Raw genomic sequence first — 12,199 nt, forward strand, 5'->3', positions numbered from 1 at the left:
AACCTACTACTATAGTATATATGAAATGGACATTTTATTACTTTATTTAATAATTATTTTTCAATTTAAATAACTCAAAAAATCGTGCTCAGTTTACTTCTGGTGAAGTTTTGAACTGAGAATTATTTTTTAGATAATAAGTACTGCATTGAAATCGGACAAACAATTTTCTATTTTTGTTGATTTTACATTTAACTATTATAAAACGGTTTTAACCCCGTTTACAAAAAAAATTGTAAACACATGTTTGAAATTCACCAAATGTAATAGCATGAATTCAAATATAAAACCATTAATATATATGAAAAAAAATATAAATACTTAAAAATTATATTAAAGTATTGATTTATTTATAACCTTATTTCTTAAGAATAAATGCTGCAAAAATAATGATCATTCGTTTGATTATATATAATAACTTAATAAGTAAATTAAATTAATTAAAAAACCATTAATTCAATTTAATACTACATATAGTATGACTATATAGTAAACATATATTTCTAATTTTCGTTGTAGGATTATTGATAAACAATACAATAGTTATTATTTATTAGCATAAGTATGATTAGTCAATATTTAAGGTCATTTATATTCCTGGATTTAAAATATAAATTAATACTGTTATCTCTAATAAGTTGGGTATTACACATATGTAATTGTTTGATTTGATCATTGTTGGAAAAACAATGGAAAAATATTATGACCCTATTTTAGTGCGATGTTTATTTCTAACAAGATTCAAAGAATCTAATTAATATTAATGTATTTATGAGTATAATGTATGTCGTCTTTGGCCGCAATCACGTGGAATTTCTTATTGTGTATCTACGCGCAGGTGTATGTTTAATTACATAATACAAATAAAGATTGTGTATAGTATTATATAGCATCAACAAGAAGCACTTAAATATTAATCTTCATTTAAATATTTTATAATCTAATATTTTTTTCTCTGCTGAAATTAATTTCGTTAATTATCGCGTAGCCTTATACATAGTGTGGTAAATACATTAAAAAATGGGTAAAACGAAACCATTTCACATTATGTAAAATATGTGCTGTGATATTGAAATCTAGCATTGTTACAACAGAAAAAAAATACTAATATATTTATATACTATATTGTGAAATACCTTTGTCCCCAACAACGACGTCTTGGACCGTAGGACGAAAGATCAGAAAATAAATAAGCAAGTTACACGACTCAACCTATTTCCGCAGCGTCGCGCCGATGCCAGTTTACCGCTGTGCGACTTGTTCCCAAGTATTTATTTTATTTTATTTATTTATTTATTTATTTATTTTGTTACCCGGTTATTACTACCATTACAATTTTTTTTTTTGCATATTGCTGAAAAAACCCACTTAATGTAAGTCCATATACGAGACAAGTCTGTGAACATAAATTTAAAATAATTATTATATCGTAGAACGTGTACACATATATTAAATGACCATTAGAACGTGTTTCTTTTATTTCATCTCTGTAACAAGTTGGATTTTCTTGTTGGTATATAGCGGTGGGTGATATCTGCAAGCGTGGATGACGTGGTGTTCAAATTAGATACCCACACAAGTTCTTTTTACGTATTAAAGCGTTACGAAAATGGAAACCAAAATAAGTAATGATAGATGAAGGTTATATTATTATCATTTTGAAAATTAGTCATATGGGAGTTCAATGACTCAGATTATTTCTATTATTATTATTTATTTTTTTTTTTTTAATTTATCAACCGTTATATTGCTAAAACTTTTGCAGACAGTTTGCATTTCAGTATTTCAATAAAAAAAAAAACAAAAATTTAAAATTTCAAATTTTGGTTGATTCCGTGTGTTTGAAATAAATTACAGAGGCCAGGGGATAGGTTAAGTTTTCAAAATCGATTTCAAATATCGATAAAAATCGTTAAAAATCTTTTAGAAAATCAAAAATCAATATCAAAATCGTTAATGATTGCTAATGATTTTCAAACTTTATATTGGAATTGAAAAAATTAAAATTAATGTTTTATATTAAAATCAAACTCATTTTGATAGTTAAAACGATTTTAAATCAAATTAATTTAAAATTCAACAGCCAATAGGTCTATTTATATTGTAAATTCATAGACATTGTCATATTTGGAAATAATATTGATTATATTATAGCTTAGGGACTTATAGCTCTAAAAAATACATAAATATGCATGAAAATATGCTTCTAAAATCGTAAAAATATGCATTATAATATGCATTTATATGCATTAAAAAAAAAAAAAAAAATGACCACATAGTACACAAAATAAAATGTGTCCATCGGATGTAAATGTATATTTAAACTCCGAAACAAAACTTTGTAGTCGGCTACTCGTAGACTGTTGTACTTTTGGCATTACACAATGTAATAAAATACGTATGATGTTTTATGTATGATTCAACGTTGCGTGATTGCGAGTCGCAAAAATTACGTCGGATAATAATCGACTGAACTGAACGCTAGACAAATAATCTATTATTTTATATCGACTATTATCTTTATCGACATTCGGTCGATATCCAGCGGTTTATACAATCGATACGGGTTTATAGCAGGCGCGTACACAAAAAAATATTTTGGGAGGGGTTTTAGGTTGTACATTTGCATAATAATATAATCTATATACCAATTTTACTATATAAAAATATATTTAATATTATTTTCCTGAATTTCGGGAGGGGTTTGAACCCCTAAAACCTCTCCTTGTGTACGCGCCTGGTTTATAGTATTATTTATTCTTACACAAAAATTATAATCATATATGAGAGGTAAATTGTAGATAGCATATTCCTCTTAATACATTTTTTTTCGATCGTTTGAAATATGTATATATAATTATATGTATCTATAATTTTTAATTTTAAATTTGAAAAATTTGTCAAAATATGCAAAATAAGCATAACAATTTTAAAACATGCACTCTCCTGCAAAATCTATCAAATATACAAAAATATGCACATTCAAATTTTAGATCCGATATCATGGCACTGAGAAACGAATTTATTTCGTACTCTGCTACATTTAACAATAGTTAAAAAAAAGTATGCAAATGCTAGAAGTCCCTAAGCCTATACATAATAATAAATAACTAGTACCTATTTTGTTTTCTTAGAGTATTTACGATAAGGAATCAGCGTTCGATGAGCGATTGTTGTTTTTATACACACGAATTATTCCGTATAATATACTATATCAGTGGCGTATATAGGTTTTCATTTCGGAGGGGACCGATTATGTATTTGATTTTTGGGTGGAAGGGAAGGAGGAAGCACACTATTACGAAAAAAATTACTTTAACACTATAAGACTTCTTGATTGTCTTTACACCATCAAAGAAATAAGAAACTCAATGTTTTTAATTACTCGTATTTATGATTTTTTAAAAGTATGAAAACTACATCATAATAAACAAATTGTTTTATTAGAGTTACTCAAAATTTACCACATATTTTCTTAAAATAATAAACATATTTTATAGATATAAAATTTTAAATTATCGCATAAGCAACATTCTCAGTGTCACGACAAATTTTTGGAAACTCTCATCATTAAGAAATATCCATGTTAAAAATAACAATTTTTAACAATGGTGTTTTTCATTTCTGAGGGGGCCCGGGCCCTCTCAGCCTCTCCATAAATACGCTCCTGTACTATATATTGACATTTTGTAGTTTATTATTAGTGATAAGATATTAATTTATAATACTTCATCAGCTGTCACCCGTGAGTTATTTTTTTAACCAATAATATACAATCAAATAACCTAAAATAGTTTTATTTTGTACTTTTACAGTTTTGCTATGCGTCGTCATATTTGTCCCACTTATAATTTAAAACATTTTTCTCAAATTTAGTTAAATTATGTCTGAGTCTATGAATAAAAAACTTTAGTTTACATTTTAACAATTTCACATAGATTTATCCCTAGTTTACTTCATTTTAGTTTCACTTTCATATTATGTTTTTTCATTATTGAGACAATTTAATAACAATTGTAGTTTGTACGAAATGTTTTATAACATAGGTAATAAAAAAATGGATTTAAATATATACTCCCTACATTAGTAGCTTGTTGCTACAGCCTACAAAAGTGGCGTAGCCAGGATTTTTAAATGGTAGGGGCTAATCACTTTTTTGGATAAGTAAGGTAAGAGAGAATATGAGAATTCACCCTTAACCCTCACCACCATCTACCACCAAGTTTTTAAATGTAATTCAAGCATTTTAGTATAGTTTTAAAATATTTATTTATTTATAATTTATAATAACAATAATAATTTTGGTTTCAGTGTTCAGTCACTTACTCCACTTTGACAGCTGTATTCTCTTAGGCGAATTTTTGGCAAATTCAGTTATTATTTCAATTTCATTTTATTTATATTAGCCATAGCTAACCCATTCAGTCTGTTTTCCTGCATGGTGTTTCTTAAATAATTTTTTAAGCGATTTAGTGCAGAAAACGTTCTAACAACACTATTAGGTAACAACGCTATTATTCTGATGATGTACTAAAATTTGAGAAATTATTATAGGTCATGGATAACATTTTGTTGTGAACCCGAAATCGAAAAAAAATAAATACCGATTTCTGAAACCGAAATTAAAAAAAATGAATATCGATATTCGAAATCAAAAACGAAATTACAAAAAATAAATATCAATATTTGAATCCAAAATTGAAATTAAAAAAAAAAAATTTATATCAAAAATCAAAATTGAAATTAAAGTCGAAATTTTTTATTTCGATTTCAAACCCTGACCAAGGCTATTATAGTAATACAATAAGCCAATAAACAATATATTTTGAACGAAAACCAAATCTTATTATAAATTATGTTAAAATAACTTTTGAGTACCTAACAACACAAGTGAAAAAAATCGCGTATTTGATTTAAGTGCATCGTTTATATATCGTTAACATCGACCAATTTGTTAAATCATTTACAATTTAATATATCCCGAATTTCACGAAAATGATTTTGGACTTGTTAGACCACATAAATCTCTAATATATTTGGCAACGTTTAAGACAATTAATAATAAAAAAAACCACACAATCAATAATAATTTGTAAGTTGTACAATGGTTATATTATATATTTTAGGTTTTCAAGAGCAGAACTTTGACGTGATGAAACTGGAAAAATAAACAATATTTAAATTATATTCCTATGTGTAATATAATAAATATCAAAAAATAAATCTAAGGTTGATATATAATTTTAGTTTTGCATTAATGGTAGTTATGAGCAGATTTTTTTTTATCATTTTGAAATGATGCTGCGTCGTCAACATATTAAATTAAAACTATTAGCTTTTTTCATTAGCTATTAACCGTTTCATACAAAATTTAAATATTTATAAACTATACATGTAAAAAAAATGATCCGATCCTTATTATTGTTTACAAAAAAAATAAAAATATATAAAATATTGTGATAAGATTCTTTCGATGGCATTTATAATTTTTAGCTTCATTTCCAGTTCCTTTTGTAATAAATCGGAATTTCAAAAAAAAAAATCAAGTGAGTTATATGGATGAAAAGAAAATGAATATTATTATATTCAGTAAAAAATGAATTCTCTATAGAAAAAATTATCTAATATACGAATATCTAATAAATTTTGTGCGAGAATATTATTCCAACATATTCGCTACTAATTTATTCTTAACATATTTATATATTTATTATTTAATTTAACGATTATAAATATGTTGATGATTTAGAATTAAACAAATAATTTAGTAATTAACTAATTATTAAGAAAAAAACAACTAATAATTATTAGCTGTTTTTTCTGTTTGACTCGTGCCAAATAAAAAGTTTTTGATGACGAATAAAACATAATTACAATATAATATCGTATTATTTTAACTATAAATTACTTGATAGATCTGTCGCTGGACAGTCTTTCTTCTCGTACTACTTAATTATCATTTTAATGTTTTCCACTTTATGTTATCTTATTTGAGTATGTTACAGATTGTAAATTTTCCATTTTAATATAAAAAAAATAATATAAAAATAAAACTATAACTGAATCATAAATTTCAGGTTTTCAATGTTATTATTATTATAATATTCACTACTAATACTGTAGTAAAAATTATTAATTTCTACATTGATGTTTTCATTAATTGAACTATTATTATTAATGGAAAAATATGTATTTAGTTTGTATAGCTTGAAATGATTAATTAAAATTCGGTATTTGAGTGTTATCAATTATAAATAGCCATTGCCTATCTTTTGAAATTTGTAATGTATTATAAATGATGCTATGTAATTATAGTGAGTGTTATTAATGATGTGAAAACTCGGAGGTCTATAAAAACATGACGTTGTATCATATAATATAGTACGATGCACTGTACAGTACAGGGGAATACCTACTATATTCTACAATGGCTCGTACATTTTACAATAAATACCTACGTTAAATATTCGATATGCTCACTCAACGTAATAGGTATATGATTGAATCGCATTGAGTCGTATAACGATGTTTTAGAAGAACAATGCAAGTGATATGTGAAATCCGAAAGTCTAAAAATTGTATTTAACACTGTATAGCAATAGACTTTTTTTTTTTATAAGTGTACATCGTATGTGTACATAAATAATTATATTATAGTCATTGCAACAAATAATTCCGATAATCGTTTCTTGTAGTGATATTTAAGCCTTCGGTCATTTACAATGCAATATCAATGTGTAGATGTAATATTCCAAGAAAATTAGTTCATATTAAATTTAAATATATCACGATACTGTTCGATTATTATAATAATTATTTTATTGGCCAAACGCAGCATTATTATACAATTATAACAAACATTCATTATTTAAACGGTAACGCAATATAATTATTTGACGCGGTTTCTACAAAAATATTAACTTTATAATAACTTATTAGAATACCACGTATACGACACAAGAACTGAAAAAAATCTCAAAATTACTAAATACATAATGTATTACCTAGAAAATTGAATAACTACTTACAGATAATTCCTTTGCATTGTTTAATAACCACATTAACAGATTATAATATCAATAAAATGAAATATATATATATATATAATATATAATACACACTCACTAGTCACTATGATTGATTTGTTATAATCTTTTCTCCTTTTCCTCCGTTATCACCCATTGCTGTTAGTTTGAATCGAGTAATTTGTAAATAATAATTTTTAATAAGGTACCATGACTTATTATTTAAACTTCACATTATACTTTATATATAATTATTATAGTTTTTATGAAGTGTAATTTAAATAAAGGTCAAATGAGATAGCATATGGTTTGTTTTTAAAAGGATAAAATATGAACTGAATTGTTCAAGTTTCATTTTAAAAACATTTGAGAAGTATATTTTATTGAAATATTTTTTATTTAAATTATCTGATATATATATATTCCCACGCGTAATGAGCGTGCTATTAGGTTATGTTCCTAATAATAATAGTGTAAAATAGTCAATAAACTTAGGTTAAAAAAAAAAAATTAATAGTAAAAATAATGACATTTTTTAACTTTTTAAAAATAACATAATTATTTCTAAATAAGAATTTTTGTCATTAAATAAGGTTTTTAATTAGGCTGGTTTAATAAGTATGTATTTATGCATAATATAATACTGGACTTGCTTGTCGCAAAAACCAAACGATAATTTATATTGACGATAATTGGGAAAAGAGCATATTTGTAAAGAGAAAATCAAATTATCTAAATGGATAACTATTATAATAATAAAACTATATTTACGTATTTATTAACTCAGTTGACACTGTATGTGCAGAGTACATGTTATTAACCGTGTAGTACATTACCTTCTTAATATTTAATATAATATTACTACAGTATTATTAGATACTCATAAGAAAAACTATGCACCGGTTGAATTACCAATTCATAACAAAATTATGATTACGGATTTTTTTCGAAGTTCCTCAGTTCGGATTGTTCTCCCATCAACTATTTTATAATCACAGTTGCAAGTTTTTAATATACTTTATACGATTCGTATACAACGTTAGTTTCTTTATCACAGACCAATAACAACATTGAAATTAAAGTCGGATCGTGTGTAGTGTGGCTTTGAGCACAGGCTCGATGCGATTTATATTCGACAACATAAATTACAACGCGCAAAACGAATCGTACTTGACATGCCGTTGGCAGTAGATAAGATAATATTATTACTATTTGGTAAAACTATATCGAACTGTCAACAGATAAAAAAAAGTCACCCGTTAAAAACTATAATCCCGAACAATTGTATATTAATTAACAATGGAATTGTGCCATCTCACGTCTAACAAAAACAAATTACATTCGATTAATTAAATTCGTAAATTTATTTCACACAATAAAATGTGTACTTTACACATATTCAGATGTCGATTAGTTGAATATTAGTTTTAACTTAAAACAGCCGCGGGTTAGATAAGAGCACACCACACCCACATGTGTTATCTCCGTCTGACAAACGTACAACATAACAAATTTATGTTCAGTAATTCAAATGTAGTGATATTAGCTTTAATAGTAGAGTGAACTGGCCAATAATAATACTTTATGGGAAGAATATTATTTGTGTTTAGTTAGTCGGTTTATTCCGATATTTTGATTTTTAAGCAATTATGAGTTTTCATAAATTTTAATATTGTACCTAATCATAACTCATTTAAAAACTAAAGTATCGAAAAAACCGACTTTTAAAACACGTATCTCCCTAAAAGTTTGACTATAGGTAAGTTAACTCTAATATCAAAGCTAACATCACTACATTTGAGCTACTGAACGCAAATTTGCTATGTTGTACGTTTGTTAGATGGAGACTTCAGATCTTCTGCGAGGACTGATTAACTGAATGACGGTTGATCCATGAACATCTTTAGCACGACACAGGGTCCATATGGACGTGCCGAACTGGTCACCAGTCGTCAAGGCACAGTCAAGTGTAGCCCCGGCGGTCGCGCGTCTTCAAAAGCTCTTCCTGACGGACTCCACGCCGTGGCGGATACGGAAGAAACCCGTTCACCAATGGCCGGTTCGGCTGGAACGGGACATCGTCGGTCGAACGTCTAGACCACAGTGTCGTTGACGTAGCCCTTCTACCGACCACCGGTGACCCGGCTAACTATGGCGATCAGCCGTAGCGAACGCTGCTGGCTCGCCGCGATGGCCTTCCGAGCATACGTCTAGGCTACCTTGGTCAGTGTTGTCGCGTTATTGTAACGAACAGATGTTTAGGTGCAAACTTCATGTTAGCAACACTACACTAAGTGTAAAATATTCTTTGAAATCTTTATTGTTTCCACATAAAATGATCCCAACATTTACTGACTTTTGGTAACCTTTATTTTTTTGACATAATTGAGACACTTTAGTTTTTATTATGTTATCCTTTTCACTAGGTATATTGGTTAGTTTACAGATAATAGTTTGTACAATCTCCCACGATGACACCAAAGTAATATATTTTAAAATATGCTAAATGGACTAAATATTCTCTAATCTATGAAATATTCTCAAATATGGAAAAAAACTTTTTTCTCTGAATTCAGAATTTAACGAATCGTCTACATTTTTTTACTCTCATAAGACTGCATAGACCCAGTAATGATATGTAAAAACATATAAATTAAGTCTTTAGGTATAAAAATAGGTCAAAATTTTATTCTTTCTCATATTATTATTTCTTTTGTTTTTTGATATTATACAGTTGGACGGTAGCTCGAAATTTTTACAAATCATATAACGTGTAAATGAATGGCAAAAAAATTTTTTTTTTGCATATTTGAACATATTTTAAGATAAAATAATATACATTTTCAATAAATTATGTTTCAGTGACGTAAATATTATATATTGAATGTACGATTATAGTAATATTGAATTTTGAAAAACATAGAAAAAGTTTTGAAATGAAATAATGATTTTTCAACGACTATAATTGATTTGAAACATGCCCTCGTAACGTTACCTACATAAGATAATTTAGCCTTTTGTATAATGCACAATAGATATGTTACTATTGTACATAAAAATACGATTATTTTACCAGCGTATAAAAAAAAAAAAACCATAATTTTCATCAGTTTTTTTTCCTTCTGATATGGATAATTCAAATTATTTATAATTATCTTAGTACTTTAAGTATCTTAATACATGAAATTAGTTAAAATTTAACATTCAATTAGTTGAAAGTAATTAGTACTTCATGTCAAGAATATTTATTTTATTATATAGGATAAGAAACTAAAAAGGCATTTAATATAATTTTTAATTTAAAAACTGTATGATTTAAATTATGAGATTCCCACCATAAAATTTCATAGATTAAAATGTATTTCATGAGGTATGAAATAATTCAAAAACGAAATTCCTCAAATGGAAATTCACAACGAGAGTGATTACTAAAGACCGGATTTATATTCTCTTAAAAATGAGTAAGAATATTCGAAATTATGCAAAAATAATCAACAAACATCAATATATGTTTTAATATGCATTTTTACAATTTTTTTTTTTTTATAACATTTTTTTAATCGTGAGGTATATATGAAATTGCGTATTATAATGAAATATTATTGTACTTCATTAGGAGTAAGAATGTAGTAAAAATATAACAGTATAGCCTATAGCATTGGTTCCCAAAGTGTGCGCCGCGCCGTCATGAAATACTATCGGGTCTAACATTTTCCTTATGATAAGTCATGCTATGATTTAGAGAAGGGCGCCTTGAAAAAACCTTAAATCAAAAAATACGCCATGAGTCAAAAAAGTTTGGGAAGCACTGGCCTATAGTATTAAAATTTAAAAACAATATTCCTTTGGTATATTTTAATTAAATGTTGTATTAACGCTATAGCCACAATATGAAGAAATAACAATCATACTCGAATATATTAAAATATAGTAAAACAAAAAAAAAAAAAAATAGTTGAAAAAAGGTAATCCTTAAATAATAATTATTTAATACAAAATATAAAATAATAATATAGGTATATATATAAGTATAAAAAAAAAAAAAAAACAATATTTCTTTGGTGCACACGATGGTAAATATTTACTTTCTGAAGAATAAAAAAGAAACTTGAAATACTATTTAAATTGTATTATATGAATTATCAATAATATATTTGTCCATATTTTCTGTATTCATGTTAGTTCTTTTATCGCTTAAAATTTGTTTATAGAGACTAAATGAACGTTCAACATCAAAAGATGTTAATGGTGCATAATTCATATCAGCAACTACACTGGGTGTAAAATAATCTGGAGATTTTCATTTTTTCCTTATAAAATGTTCCCAAATTTTACTATCATTTGGTAATCTTTATTTTTTTAACGTAACTGAGACACTTATGTTTACTTACGTTACCCTTTTCACCAGGTATACTGGTTAGTTTGCAGATATTACGAGTAATTTATACAATCTCTAACGATGACACCAAAGTCAAATATTCTAAAATGTGCTAAGTGGGCTAAATACTCGTATTCTCTAACCTATGAAATATTCTTAAATATGCAAAAAAATTTTTGTCTACGAACTTAGAATTGAACGAATCGTTCACATTTTTTACTCTCATAAAACTGCATAGACCCAGTAACGATATGTAAAAACATATAAATCCGGTTTTTAGTGATAATATTACTGTTTGTTTTGGCACGTTTCTGGATGCATGTACCGGCATTTATCTATTGTCTTCAAACAGTACATTTTCACGATAAAATCTAATAATTAGATTTTATTAATTAATAAAAAAAAATAATTAATTTTTTATTTTAATTAATTATTAATAAATTATTATACAAAATAAATTCTAATTTGAATTTAAACAGAAATTTTATTAAAACAATTTCGAGTATTAGTTCTATAATTGTGTACTGCCACTTTTTTATTTATTTAGAAAAAGCATTCCCAATTACATACAGTGGTCGCCGCTTATAGTGTTCACTGGTTAAAAGAATCAGCTGCTTATAATGATCAAAAATGCCAGGAACGGAACAAACAGCCGTTATAAGTGCATTTTTCGTCGCTTACAGAGTAATGCTTTTGATTTGATGTGGGTAATACCTGGGTACCCGTTAACCGGGTAATATCCGATTTTGTGAGTAGTCAACGTTTTCAGGTAGTGGGTACTCATTACCCAAAATTT

At 26.7% G+C, this 12,199-nt stretch overlaps 1 long non-coding RNA gene across 1 annotated transcript; it reads left to right on the plus strand.

Moving 5' to 3' along the window:
* Positions 1–8,440: 8,440 nt before the first annotated feature.
* LOC112685257 lies at positions 8,441–9,380 on the plus strand. The gene is made up of 2 exons (XR_003148773.1): positions 8,441–8,784; positions 8,866–9,380. It is a non-coding gene; the product is annotated as an uncharacterized LOC112685257 (long non-coding RNA).
* The last annotated feature ends 2,819 nt before the right edge of the window (positions 9,381–12,199 follow it).

The sequence above is a fragment of the Sipha flava genome, unplaced genomic scaffold, assembly GCF_003268045.1.
Source record: "Sipha flava isolate LNK unplaced genomic scaffold, YSA_version1 271_pilon_pilon, whole genome shotgun sequence".
Taxonomy (NCBI): domain Eukaryota; kingdom Metazoa; phylum Arthropoda; class Insecta; order Hemiptera; family Aphididae; genus Sipha; species Sipha flava.